Genomic DNA, 14,612 nt, shown 5'->3' on the forward strand with positions numbered 1-14,612 from the left:
AGAAACTGGGGATCACCCATCCTGGAAGGGCAGGCTAAGCCAGCTGTAGGGTGTGAGATCCCTGGTCCCGGGCGAGCTCCCTGCTTCATGCCCCCCGCGAGACCCGCCTTCCTTCACGCACCAAGCCTGGGACCCAAGCCAGAGGCCTGGGCCGTTCAGCTCTGTGACTTTTTGGGCTGAGGGTTGGCTGCGTTGATTTCTTGGCTCTGTGAGTCCATCCTCAAGCCCCATTACTTGTTGCTATCTCAGAGATTAAGTCAACATTTATTTTTAAATTGCAAGCCAAGGAAAGTGTAGCCAGCAGAAGAAACAATATGTTGACTCCCCAAATGCACTTTCTCAGACTGCAGGCCTGGGGCTGGCCGAGCTCTGGGAAGCCTGAGACCCTGGCCAACCCACAGCAGGGCCGGGGCCTGGACATCCGGGCCCCTCGCTGAGCCCTGCTGCCCAGCTGGGCTTCCCTGGCTAAGATGTGGTGCTAAACAAAAGAATTAGGGTATAGACACTTTCTGCTTGCAGACTTGTCATGAATTTTTAAAGTGCGCAATATTGTCCTCAACAAAACACATAAAAAATTAGGTGTCTGTTCCTAATAAATATTTTCTAGATTAAGTATTTGTAATGTTATCAATTATTTATCTTTATATGTGGAGAATGCATAATTTGTAATAAAATGTAGAAAGGGTTTTAATTTTTCTGCACAATATATGAAATTGAGTTTTTGACTAATACATGAATAAATTGACTCTAATCTCTTCTTGTCACAGTGTACGGTGTTGTTTTAGGTATAAATCTCTTATTTTATAGATGTTTTCCGAAAATTAATCTTCAATATTTAAGGATCAGCGTAAATCTCGGTAACAGGGAGTTTCATTCAGCGGATTCCCATCCATAAGGGTTGTTGCTGTCACATGTGCCCCTGAGTCATCGCCATACATGCCAGAACCACGCCAGGGCTCCATAAACACTTACAAATGTTCATCATTACAGGATAGATGCCGCGCTGTCCGTAACGAGGTGGCGCAGGGCCCGGGGGACAGGAGGCGCAGCGCATGGCCCTGCCGCTGGCCCCCTGAGGGTTCCAGGAGTGGTTCAGGGTACCTGGCCTGTCGCCGAGGGGCAAAGGCGAGGACAGGTGCATTCCGTACATGAGCAGGTCTCAGCTAAAGAAGCATATCTGGGCCCAGCCTGCGTGGCTCAGTGGTTGAGCACTGACCTACGAACCAGGAGATAGGGGTTCGATTCCCAGTCAAGGCACAGGCCTGGGTGTGGGCTCAATCCCCAGTAGGGGGTGTGCAGGAGGCAGCCGATCAATGACTCTCTCATCATTGACGTTTCTAGCTCTCTCCCCCTCTTCCTTCCTCTCTCTGAAATCAATAAAAACATTAAAAAAAAAATTTTTTTTTTAAAGAAGCTTATCTGGGACCACTTGGTAGTCCAGTAACTGGTAGGTCGGGGGGAGGTCACTGTGCCAAGAGGTCAGCAAGTACTGGGAGAGCTGGCAGTGAAGGTCAATGAGAGGACAACAGATAGAGGAGAGAGTGGGGCCAACACTCAGAACTGTTAATTCCACAGCCCTCCTAGGCACAGGGCTCCCAGCTCACCTGAGGAAGCCGACTGAATCCAAAAACTGTGCACTCAGCACCTGTGCTATACTGGGCACTGGGGACAGGTGCATAGGGGAGTCCTGTGTCTCCATCTGAGTGTGACATCTGGTGGTGACCACCCCTGGCCTGGCTCATCCAAGCCTGGAAAGCTTCCTGGAGGAGGTGGTGCAATGTGAACAGGGACACCCAGTTGTGCTGCCAGCTTGCTGTGTGACTCCAGGGAGTCTGCCCCTGCTCTGGAACTCAGTTTTCCACCTAGAATCACAGAATCTGGGTTTTAGTCCCCAAGAGGCCATGTATAGGCCACAGGGCCAGGCTGTCAGCTCCCATCTCTGAGCTCAATTCCTCTGCAAAGTGGGGCTGATGGCTCTGCATGGGATAATGCTGCTGGGATGGCTGATGCCCAAGGCATCAGGAGTGGGCTTATGGCCCAGGCTGGGCCAATCACAGCACCTCCTCCCGCTAGCTAAATCACAGTGATTGGGTGGAAGGAGAGTCCTGTGACCTGAGCCACACCTATCAAGATGCTTCCCTGGAATTTTTCAAACTGAAGCAGGAGATGGATCCCCTTTCTCCCTAGAAGGAGATCTGGAGGTACAAGCATACCTGCTGGGGCCTCAGGTCCAGCTTGGGGACCAGCCAGTTGGGAAGGCTGACAATGGAGGGAAATGGCAACAGGGCTAGGAAGGGACCAGTGTCCCAGGACCAGCTAATTTCTCTGGTCCCAAAGCCATCCTAGGAGCCTAGGAATTCCCTACCACACTGTCCTGAAACACTTCCCTGAGCCCTGGGGGTTCCCATCAGAGCCTGGGTGCTCTCCAGCGCAGGACAGTGCAGGATCACAGAGTCAATGCTGATGGTCTAATTACTCAGGGGTAGGGTGGAGGGGTGCAGAGCCCAGGGGCTCCATCTAAATCCTGGTGCTGACAGATGCCTCTTCCCTGGTTTGCATGTTAGAAGCAGCCATATCGCTTCATCACAGGTGAACCAGAGCATAAGGTGTGTTTTTGAAAACTGAGACTTGAGCCCTCAGAATTGAGAACAGGCCATCTAGCCACCTGACCACCCCCAGCTGCAGGACAGAAAAAATCAAAATGCCAGGCAGCAAAAGGCATAAAACAGGGGTGAAACAGGCTAGTCAGAAAAGGCAGATACTGGGGGATCCCACTTACATGGGTGCCTGGAGGAGTCAAGTTCATAGAGGCTGAAAGTAGATGGTGGTTGGCAGGGACTGGGGGAGGTGTTGTTTATGGGGGACAGAGTTTCAGTTTAGGGAGATGAAAAAGTTCTGGAGATAGATGGTGCTGATGGTTACACAATGAGATTTTACTTAATGACACTGAACTGTACATTTTCAATGGCTAAAATGGTAAATTTTGTGTTACCTATATTTTACCACAAATAAAGAAAAAAGAGAATATTCCCCCTCAAGAAAAAAAACATGTCAATATGCCATAAATTTTGTTTAATATATGTAAATAGGTCTCTGTTTCACTCTAGGTTTACTACACAAGATCACTTGCCAAGTGGATGACCAGAATATACAGTCTTTAATTCAATAAATGGATTGTTTTAGTAAAAGAAGAAGGGAAGGAAGAGAACATAAAACAGGTTCTATAAAAAATACTAGACGATCGAAGCCAGACCTGGCACCAGTCGTGTGATGCCCATGTTTCGCATCATCTTTCTAGAAGGCAGATGCCCTCAGGCTGGACAAAGCAACACAACGCTGTCCATGAAGCCTCAGAGGAGGCAGGGAAGGAATGAAATGCGGCTGCATCGAGAGGGAGGCAGGGAGGACAAGCTCTGACTTACAAACTCAGGAGCCTCCCGGGGCCTCACTTGTGCTGGGCTCCAGGACACAGCAGCTAGTGGGACAGATGGGGCATTATCAGAGGGACACAGACAGGTAGCAAGAAGCAGGAAATGCTCCTGTCAGGATGCCCCAGAGAGAATGGCTACTTCTCATACTTTGAAAATTTCCCTAAACAGAAGAAACCACGCGAAGACTGGTTAGTGGGCAGCCTCCAAAGCTGGGACAGGGAGCAGGTCTTCTTGGGGCTCTGCCCACCCTCACTCAGGCAGGTCACTTGGCCTCTAGTGACAGGCCTGGATGGCTCGGTGGGGCAGGCGGTGAAGGTGGGCCCTGGGTTTCCCTGGCAGAAGGGATTGGGGGTGCTAGGCCTTCATCATCTTCCAAGCTCCCCCACCCTCTCACCCTGAGCCTTTGCAGCAGAAGCTATTACCCACGCCTTTCACGCTCTATATCCTGCCGCTTTGATGTCCTGAGTCCTTGCTGATCCTGGAGGGACTACCCCTCCCAGGGTCAGCCTGTTCCTAAGAGATAGCAAACAACTCATCCATCCATGAGCACACTTTCCAAATACAAACCAGTCAATCCTCAGCTTACCCCCAAACACTTCCTTTGTGGGGCTCTCACACTCAGGGCCACTGTCCACCTGCCCTGATCACTCAGGACCAGTTACCAGGCAACCAGGGAAGCCCCTATACCCCAGAGTCCTGAAATTATTCAAACTAGCCATCCCTGAGCCTGCTTTTCTGCCTAGCCTGTGTCTTCCCCAGGAAATCACACGAAAGTCTATGGCCCACAGTTCCCCTCCCCCTCGCCTCCTGACCAACCCAAATGCTTCCTGAAGTGCCACCCCTCCTGGCGTGTCCTGGCCCCTCTTCTTGGGAACTGTGAGTATACAATTGTCTTTTCAGTGACAACTGTCTCATGATCTGTTGGCTTTGCCAGAACTGAATAATAGTAAAACCTACATTTAAAACAGGCAGCCCAGGAGAACTTCACAGGGCAAGGGAGGGGCGTCATGAGATACAGGGGTGGGCAGGTGCCGTGTGAGACCTATCCCTTTGGGTTAGGTCCTCCCTTGCCCTACCTCTTGGGCTGCTGGAGTCTCTCAGGGACCAGCAGCCCCCCAGAATGACAGATTCCAGAGGACATTGGAGTGCTGGGAGGGCACCCAAAGCCCTGCTGGGTGGGGGACATCTGTCAAGGGGTGGGAGCCATGGTGGAGCCTTGGTTTCTTGGACACTGTGACTGTGACCTCACCCTGGGCAGAACACCAATCACACTGGGAGGACCCAGCAGCCCTCTCAAGTTCGGTCCTTCCAGCCTGTGCCTGGCACATCTGTATGGCATGGCATGGATGGCATCTCTGAGGCCAGGGACATGGGGGCTGAGGAGGCTGATTACTAGCAAAACTGCACAGCCTTGATTTCCCTGGGGGGCCTCTCATCCTGGGCGTGACAGGAGGAAGAATCTGTCTTAGTGATGGTGACAGGCAGGATAGAGCAGCCACGGCACAGTGGGCAGGTATCAAACAGAAAGTTATGTCATCAAAAAAGTCGTAGACCAGACCAGCCAGCATGGCTCAGTGGTTGAGCATCCACCTAGGATCAGGAGATCGAGGCTCCATTCTCGGTCAGGGCACATGCCCGGGTTGCGGGCTCGAGGCAGCCGATCAGTGACTCTCTCATCATTGATGTTTCTGTCTCTCTCTCTCCCTCTCCCTTCCTCTCTCTGAAATCAATAAAGATTTTTTTTTTTTTAAAGTCACAGACCATCTAGAGGCTCAGGGACGCACAGCCCACCGGCGCTCTGGGGGTGCCAGGAGAGGCTGGGAACTGCGGTGTGGGGTGAGTGTGGAGCAGGGCCGGGCAACAGAGTCAAGTCAGGTAATGGCGATGGCAGCAAAGCCGCCACAAGTGTCTCAGTCACTTCTCAAAGCAGCCATGGGTCAGGCTGCCAGGGCCTCGGGGCTGCCAGGAGCTGTGCGAGAACCCCAGCACACCTAGGCTAACATCCCCTCAGCCTAGAGCCACCAGACACCCCGCCTGATGCGTGTCCTACAGGCAAAGCCCTGTCTCAGGACCAACATGGGGTCTCTGCCGTGGTGCTGCCAACGGATACGGACACTGGCCGAGCTCCAGGACCATGCCTACCCCGGACACACTTCCTCGTGGCTCCTGCCCTCCAGTGTGAGCTCAGTCACTCCCATCTCCCCAGGCCACAGCAGGCTCCCTGAGTGGCAGCAATTAGGGCCGTGGCTGGCAGAGCAGCCGCTCCCCCCAAAGCATCTGACGTGGCAGCAGCTCCCCAGGGGCCGCTGCGCTCTGGCTGTGGCTGAGGCTCTTGGAATATGTTGCTTTCTGCTATAAAAATGGAAACATCCCCAACGTGCGACATAAGCTGGCAAGGAGAACGCCGCTGTGAAATTTCTCACCCTGAGGCAGGCGGGCAGGAGGCGAGGGGCGGGGGACACCAGGCAAGAAGGGATACACAGGGGGAGCCAAGAACCTGGGGGTGCAGGAGCAAGGAGTGCACACCCCCAGCCAGACAACCCTGCTGGGAACACAGATCAGGCCCTCCTACTTCGGCTGGCCATTTTCCAAAAACACCAATCAAGCCAGCGCCTCTAGTTATCAACACCCACCAGGGCCGCTGGGATAGCTGTGAGGGAGGCAGGCATGGGCGTGCCGTCGGGGGTGGGGGGAGTCATCCCAATCAGAGAGAGTGGCTTTCCAGGGTTCAGAGGCACGGGGCCAGCCAGCCAGGTGTCTACAGTTCCCCTGCCAGGTAGGGTGTGGGGTCAAGGATGGTGGGTCTGTGTGGCGAGGACAGTCTCCTAGTGCCACCAAGCCACCCTATCAAGGGCTTCAAAACCAAACATGCAAGCCAAGCACACCAGACCTTGGTCTGTGTCCCCCAGACACTGTCAGGCTGGCTCAGGGCACCTTGATGGTCCTACCTGGCAGCACGGCCCCCAAGGTCTAAGCCTCTCACTCTCTTGGTCAAGACCCTCCTTCCCAGCCCCCCCACCCCAGCACTGCTCAGCTGCAGGCTCAGCACCTCAGCCTCGGATCTGCTTCGTGCTAACTAAAGCAGCGCTGCGAACACCCACCAGCTCCGGCAGCCTGTGCGCTGAGCGTGAAACGCCCCCGTCCAGCCGGCTGTTCTCACCCCCAGATCCACAGGGAACACAGCGCGGTGCCCATTGCTCTGCTGACGGTGGACACTGGCCAGCGGAGGCCGGATCCACAGGGGCAAGTCCTGGCCTGTGTCCCCTGGGTGGCCTGGTAGGAAACGGGGCCTCCATTTGCCTATTGGGAGCAGGGGGATAGGGCAGCCACTTCTGTGGAGTGTCGTAGGAGTGCTCCATGACAAGCCTGCTCTGTTGACACTTCCCCAGCAAGTTGTTGACCATCATGAGGCCACGAAGAGGGCCAGGGGTGTGTCCTCTATCCCCAGAGCGGGTCCCCAGCTCCCAGGGTGTTAATGACTGCCATGTCAACATTGTTTGGCCAAGGGCTCCCCTCTGAGAGATCCTGACTTCCTGAGCATGTCACCCAACACCAAAAACTAGGCACTCAAGCCTCAAGACTGCCTGGGGCCTCAGCCACGCCTTTGGACCAACCCAGTCATTCCTGGAAGCCAAGTCACGTAGCTGCAAAACCTGGGCCCCCCACCCTCCCATACACAAACACATTTGTACACTCACACACGTTCGTTAACACATGCTGACTCACACATGCACACTCACATGCTTGTCACAAGTAAAAACACACATGTGCACATATGCACAGTCACTCATGCACATTCACAACACATCTGCACACCCACCGGCTCCCTCACAAGCATGCACACACATCACACATGCACACTTATAGGCTCATTCACTCACACCTCACACACCCAAACATGTACACTCACACACATGGACGTGGGCAGGCTCACATACTCATACACCCTTGCACACTGGCATGTTCACACTCATAATTCATGTGCACACACACAAGCACATTTTGTCTTTTGGTTCTCACTCTGGCCTTTGCACAAACTCTTGCTGACATTCAGAGGTGGATGTTCCACCTGTGGCTGTCCCCTCCTATGTGTCAGGGAAGCAACGTGGTCCCACCAGCTGCTCCAGACCTTCTCCCCGCATGGCAGTGACACCATGTCTGCCCTCGTCACCCAGAGAGACTCTGGGCCAACCAGTGAGTGGGCTGCGGGCAGTGACTTCTGAGGCCTGGCAGCCAGCCAGCATTCCTGCCCAGCTGCCCACCTGCTCAGTGGCTGTCGGGCTGGGCACTCTGGAGCTGGAAATGGGGCCCCAGGCAGGCAGGCAATGGGGAATGAGACAGGCAAGGGCTTGGGCTCTGCCCTATGGGATGGGGATTGCAGAAATAAGACAGCAAAGACTGGGGCAAAGAACTCTTCTCACATGAAACCCATCCCCGAGATTTCTAAAGGCCTGGAAAACATGATTCAGCTGGACCTTGTGCCAAGTGCCTGCACTGGCCCAGGCAACAGAAGTCAGGAGGAGACACTGTGCAGAGGTCCTATAATAAGACAGGACAGGGGTCAAGGTCAAACTCTGGGGCCCAGACACTGGAAGCCAGACAGAGGGGCAGCTTCAGGTGACAGAGTGGGGAAGGAGCTGCACACAGACTTTTCTCCTCACCTGGGGGGACACTGTGGGGCTCCGGGTGGCACCAGGGCTGCCCAGCCAGGGGGACAGTCAACGCTGGGAGGTCTGGGGGGCTGGGCAGGGGGTCAGGGTCTGAGTTTGGGGAGAAGCTAGTTAAGAGTGGAGAGCTGGAGGGGACTGCAGGCTATGCTCTCGCTGTGGCAACATGAGAGCTGTTGGTCTGTATGGCCCTCTGCGCCTCTGCCTGCCACCTGACATGACTTCGAGGGTGATGGCAGCTCTGAGACCTCCAGGGCCAGATGCTGGCGTGGGGAGATGGGCCTGGCAGGCCAGCTCCCCTGGAGCAGGAGGCTACAACCTTGATCAAGGACAGAAGCACAGCCAGGAGAGTCTCCTCCTCAGCCAGGGGCAGCCCAGCCCCTCCATGCATCAGGCAGAAGCTGAGTGGCAGCTGAGCCTACAAGGCAGGCAGGGGCATGGGGCAGTAGCAGGCAGGGTGAGGCCAAGCAGAGGAGGGAAAGGAGGCTGGGGGACATGCTGACAGTTGGCTGTCTTAGTTCAGGGGTCTACCAAGCAGCCATGCTTGGAGGGGGCCTCTCAGGAGAGAGGTGAGGGAGGCTGCACAGAGGGTGTCCACCAGCCTAACTCAGTCCATGCCTGGCCCACAGCAAGAGAAGGGTGGGCAGGCTGAGGGGGACTGCAGAGCAGAGGGCCGGGAGAACTTCAGAGGGAGCATGTGGATGTGTTGGAATCCCACACATCTGGTCTGGACTGTCACAGGTCTGCCATGCATCCTGTGGGGGCTCAATGCCATCCCTTTGGCACAGGGATTATCAAATGCATGAATGAATGAGTAAGTGAGTGAGTGAGTGAGTGAGCAATGAGTCACTGGCTCCCCCCGGGGTTACATCAAGGCCACCTGAGGCCCCACAGGGATGGGTCTGGACTGGTGTCATGCAGCCCTTTCTGGAAGGGTGTCAATCCTTGGTCCTCACTGGCTGGGGGAGGAGGGACTCCACACAAGGTTCCTCCCAAAGGCTACACTGAAGCTTGACCCAGTGTCTGTTCCCAGGACCGCCCCTGCCCAGGAGTTGATCACCTGACTGAGAGCCGCATTTAAGTGCCCAGGGAGAAAAGTCAGTTCTCCTGGTTCCACTTTAATCCATCAGTTCCATTTATGATTAATTTCCCAGTGCCCAGGGTCACCATGGAGCTGCAGTGCCCAGCAGAGATTAGCTGCCAGGTCAGCACTGCCTAGGTGGCAAGGGAGACTTCTAGGGTGCTGGGCCAGAAGGCCACTAGGTGGGACATGGCTGTACATCCTGTGTTTGACCAGGAACTGGGCCTCCAGGTCCCTGCAGTGCTCCCGGCCTTGGTGGGCACTGAGCCCAAATAGGTGTGAGGGACTCACAGATGGCCTGGCAGAGACACTGTGCCCAGCCCCTCCCTGACCCGCTCTGCTCCACCCTGGGCCTTGAAGCCACAAAGAGGGTCCAGGGGGTCTCAGGCAAAGTTTCTGAAGGGCAGAGACCAGTGGCTGGATAAAGGAGAGGGAAGTCCCAGAGCAGAGAGGAGCTGCCCCAAGAAGGGGCAAGAGGAGCTTGGATCAGATGCTGAGCCCCTGCTGTGTGCCCAGGGCACCTAGGCCTATCCTGCTGTAGGGGAAGGTACCCTTACAGGAGTGGCTTTGTCCTGGTCCCTATCCAGCCACCAGATCTTGCTGAGATGCCCCACAAAGGCATGGACTCTGGGTAGGCTGGGCTCAGTCAGCTCCCCGCAGGGTCCAGGCAGAGCCTGGGCAGCGCCCCAGCATGGCCTCTGGCCTGCCAGGCATGGTTGGCCCTCAGCTGAGCCCCACAACCCCTGGCACACTCCATGGCTATTGGTGGTCAACCTGGATGCCAAGTTCAGACCCCAGCTCTGGCCCCACTTGCTCGGGGCCCTGCAGAGCCTCAGCTCCTTCACTGTGACCGGGTGACATTGTCAGGCCGGGATTAAGCAGGTTGGTTTGGCTATCGCTCTGGGTATCTCAGAGGAACGCACAATGCTGGAGGGCGAGTGGATTAGACAGCGGTCAATATTTGTGGAATTGAATTGAATCCGTCAACTGGGAGCTGCACGTGTTCTGGTTAGTCTTGCGGTTTCTGCTGCTGGCAGGCAAAACCCAGCATGAAGGGTCCTTGAAGACCCCAGCCATACCTGCCCCTGAGGCAAGAGGCCGATGGGAGCCTGGTGTCTACCAGGCTCAGCAGGCTGGGCTGGGTGGGTGGGGGGTTGAAGCCAGGGCTGGTGGTTAGGGACAAGATCCCAGGAGTACTGACACCGGGGTGGGGAAACCAGAAAGGCACGAAGTCGGGTTCAGCTGGGGTTTCAGGCTGAGGGTTGGTACCCTGGGCCCCCTCCCTCAGTGCTGTGCAGGCCTCACCCACACTCCTGGGTCCCTGATGGTCCTTCAGGAAACGGGGTGTGTTGGGCCTGGTCTCCCAATGATCAGGCTGCAGGGCCACATAGTGCACCTGCTAGTTAGCATCCGGGTCAGGCAGCCAGAGGGACTGACAGTGGGGACGAGGGGTGTGTGGCACAGGGTGGCACTGGGCCCTGGTCAGGGTGAGCCCCGGCTGGGCTGAGGCCTGCTCTCACTCTGAGATTCTCATAGCTGCCCTCCTCCTCAGCCAGGCCAGGCCTATAGTGCCCAAGGAGGGGACTCATGATGACCCTGGCCCATTGCCCGCCCTTGCCGCCCCAGCCCTGGATCCTCCCAGGATTGTCGGAAGGCTGGCGCTGCCCACCTCCAATCCCCAAAACCCAAATTGGATTAGCTGTGTTTAGTAAGCAGCAAAGCTGCTTATATTTGAGCAAGAGCTCAGCAGATTATGCTGGGCCAAGGGAGTGCCAGGCTGTGTGAAGGGAGATTTGAAGGAGGGAAGCTGCACTAAACAAGTGTTAATTGAAAGCAAACCCAAGGGGTGATCCACCTCGGCTCGGCCCCACCTGCCTGGTGAACGCCTTCTCCAGTGGGCACTGGGGGAACCACAGGGAGCAGGCACAGTCAGGTCCCCAGGACTGCCCACAGGAGAAGGGCGTGGTGGAGGGGACACTGAGACAGGGCCTGAGTGTATGACCTGATGGTGGGTCTCTCTGTGTCCATGGGCAGGGAAGTGGTCCTCAGGCTGCCGGAGGGGGTGGGGGGCAGGGAGACAAGGAGAAGAGAGAGCACAATGGGGGAGGACTGAAGTGTCTGGGGAATGGGGTACTTCTTGGAGGGAAGCCAAGGCTGCCAGGAAAGGGGGTGCTGAGAGGGACATAGCCCACCATCCCTTCACCATCCACTCGTCTCCCAGGGCTCCCAGGGCTCCAGGGGCTGAGAACAAAGCCCAGAAGCCTGACGGGACCACATCCAGCCACGGGGTTGGGGGATTGGCAGTGGACAGGGTGCAAGTGAGGAGCAGGGGCGGGCCAACCATGGGATCCTCTGAGCTCTGTTCCTGAGGATATTCCCCCAAGGTGTCTGTGACCCCTGGGTCCCCGAGTCAGGGTCCTCCAGTCCTCTGGCTCATTTCCCAGCTCCCTGAGGTCATCCTGCCCCCAGACCCGGCTGCTTCAGCTGATCCCGGAGCAAGCGAGCAAGTGAGGACCATCAATTATTTAGCTCCTGCCTCTCAGCCTTCTCTCTGTTAGTACCTCGTGAAATTGGGGAAAATAAATCTCTCAGCTGGCTTCCGCCGCTGACAGGGAGCAGGCGGGTGCCAGGCGATCACAGTCCGGGCCCTGGCCCCCCGGCCCTAAGCCAGCACGGAGCACCCAGGATGGTCTGCTCGGCTTCTCTGCTATTAAATCCATAATTCAGCAGAGATGAAGCGGCTCTACGCACCCTGGTTCCACAATGAGGAAGGTCCACCCACCAGTCCTGACTGGGAGGCTGTGGAGAGGGTGAGAGGGTGACACTCTCTGCTGCACATGGGCTGACTTACTGGGGACCACCGGGTTTCAGGAGCCGTGTTTAAATCTGTGCCCAGTGGAAGTTTTCCCCGGCACCTCCCTCGGTGAATCACAGAGCCCACTGCTAACAGGGGGGACCAAGGGGGCCAGACAGCTGAGGATCACGGGTGCAGGACCTGCAGAGGTAAATGAGGGGCAGGGTGCTGGAGCCCCACCTCTGCAGGTCTTGAGGTGGCCCCTGCGGGAAGGGCAGTGAGGGCAAAGGAAAGCAGTCACAAGGCAGCAATACAAGGTGGGCAGGGGAAGGACAGAGTGGGGGCAAGGACAAGACCTACTGTGAGAGCTCTGCTCCCAACAGAGCCATGCCCACCCTACAGATTCTGCCCAGGGGCTCACTCTTAAACCCTTTGGGTGCATGGCAATACAGGGGCTCCAGGAATCCTGGTGATTCCAGGCCAATGGACCAAAGTGTATGCAGAGCAGAGGGGCCTGGCCTGGCCCAGTGCTGGGGAGTCGGGCAGCTGATGGAGGCCCTGCGAGGACCTGCCCAACTTCAGCTCCAGCCCCTATCTGCGTGCCCTTCCCCCCTCCTCACACCCACAGGACAGGAGCTGAGATCCAGGTGACAGAGGCTGGAATAACCACCCAGTCCTTGCAATTAGCAGTAATGAGTTGACAGGAGCCCAACACAGGCCACAGGTCAAGTGCTAATGGAGGCTGATAATAAACTTGACAAAGCTAGGCAGTGGAACAGCCCCTTCTGTCTGGCCAATTTCAGCGAGAAGGGGCGAGGCTGGTGCAGAGGGAGAGGCTGGGCCAGGAGGAAACGCACAGAGCCAAGTCAGGGCCCAAGATCCCCCATCGGCCCTCAGCCCCAGGAGGCCCCCCGCCCTGCTCACTAGCCCCCTCTCGGGGGAGCTGTTCCTGACTCAGCCACCTTGCACCCCTGTGGGTCAGGTACACAGGCTGGCTGCCCCACAACTGTGTCACAGCTGATCAGACTATCCAACTACCTGGAGCCTCCACCTCTCAACGCTGCCTCCCACACACGGGCCTCCCAGAGTCGCAACCCCTCTCCTCTGCCGCCCTGTGGCCCAGACAGCCACCAAGTCCATGTCCAGTTTTGGGTACCAACCACCTGGAACCTGTTTCTGCCACAGCTTCAGGCCCCTCCCCTTCCAGCAGACCTGTCCCCTCCCTCCCTCTGGGCCTCTACCTCCGTTCATGTGGCCAATGCTAGCATCTGAGCCAGCACCCAGCAACATTAGGGATGGATGGGGCTTTGCAGCCTGATGCTGAGTCTCTTTCCTCTGTGACCAGCCAAGCCTGCCTCTCACCTCTCTCTGAATCATCGGGTTTTGTGACCAAGGAATGGGCTAGTCCATCACAGCTAGGCCTCATCTTGTCCAAACCATGTGCGGGGGCTCAGGCGTGGTCCCCACCTGTGCCCCTTTCACCACACCTGGCTTGGTAAGTCTCTGCAGCGCTCCCAGGAAGGCTCTCCTTTGCGGGTCCCAGGACAGAAGCTCACGCCGAGGGACTGTCCCGCATTCTGTTCCCTCTAGGCACTGCTCTCTCTTACAGTATTGCCCTCAGAGACCGCACAGCAAGACTTGCTCTCAGGCTCTCCCACCCCTGAGCACCTTCATGGGCCACTCTCACCACCCGAGGGCAGGAGCAGGGCCTCCCTCCTACTCTGCCTCCTCGTTTCTCCATTCCCGCAACCCCCCAGCCTGACAAGGTCAGCTGCAACAGGAAACGCCAACACTGCGTGCTGGGTGCCAAGTGGCCTTGGGATAAGTTATGGCGGGGAGAAGGACTCTGATGCTGATTAAAATCTCACGGTTTGCTGCTTGGAAGGAAAGATGAGCCGGTGACAAGCTTGTTTCGGGAGAGCGTCCCGGGCCCTGGTGGTAGGGAGCACCTGGCCTCTCACAGCACAAACCCAAATTCTGCCCCCTTAATTATATCCCCGCACTGACTCAATCGTCCTTCAAGGTGGGGATCGAGCCTCCGTGCACAAGCCTCCGAGCCTAAAGCCGAGAGACCCACATGGACCTTAGGACACAGACCTGACCACTGGGATCCTACTGCCCACCCAGTGCTGTCCTGAGGGAACCCAGCTAGCCCGGGGAGCCCAGAGGAGCCATAGCATGGGTCAAAGGCCGGGGTTCAGAGCCTATGACAAAGGGGTCAAAGAAGTCCTGGTGGGAGGGAACATTTCCAGAGCATTCCAGGGTGCCTCCTACGCACCAGGTTCTGTGTTGGGCAAGTCTCAAGTGTTAACTTGATGACTGATGATCCCATTTTATAGGTGCAGGAACTGAGGCTCAGTCAGCATCTCGCATGAGTGGCCGAGCTGGGACTTCAACTAGGACCCTTGGGGCTGGAGCCCACCAAGTCATGCCTCCAGTGGGTGCAGACAAAGGCAGGGCCTCATCCTGAGAAGCCCTGGGGTCTTCATGAAAGAGGGTGGAGACGGGTGTGAGCTGAGCAGTGATGCCAGTGTCTCGGTAGCCCCCTTCCCTTTCCTGCACCATGCCCCCCACCATCCAGTGTCCCGAAGCCTGACACAGGGACAAAATGGGCTTCCACAGAACACTGCTCACCTCCC

Source organism: Miniopterus schreibersii, assembly GCF_964146895.1.
Source record: "Miniopterus schreibersii genome assembly, chromosome: 20".
Taxonomy (NCBI): Eukaryota; Metazoa; Chordata; class Mammalia; order Chiroptera; family Miniopteridae; genus Miniopterus; species Miniopterus schreibersii.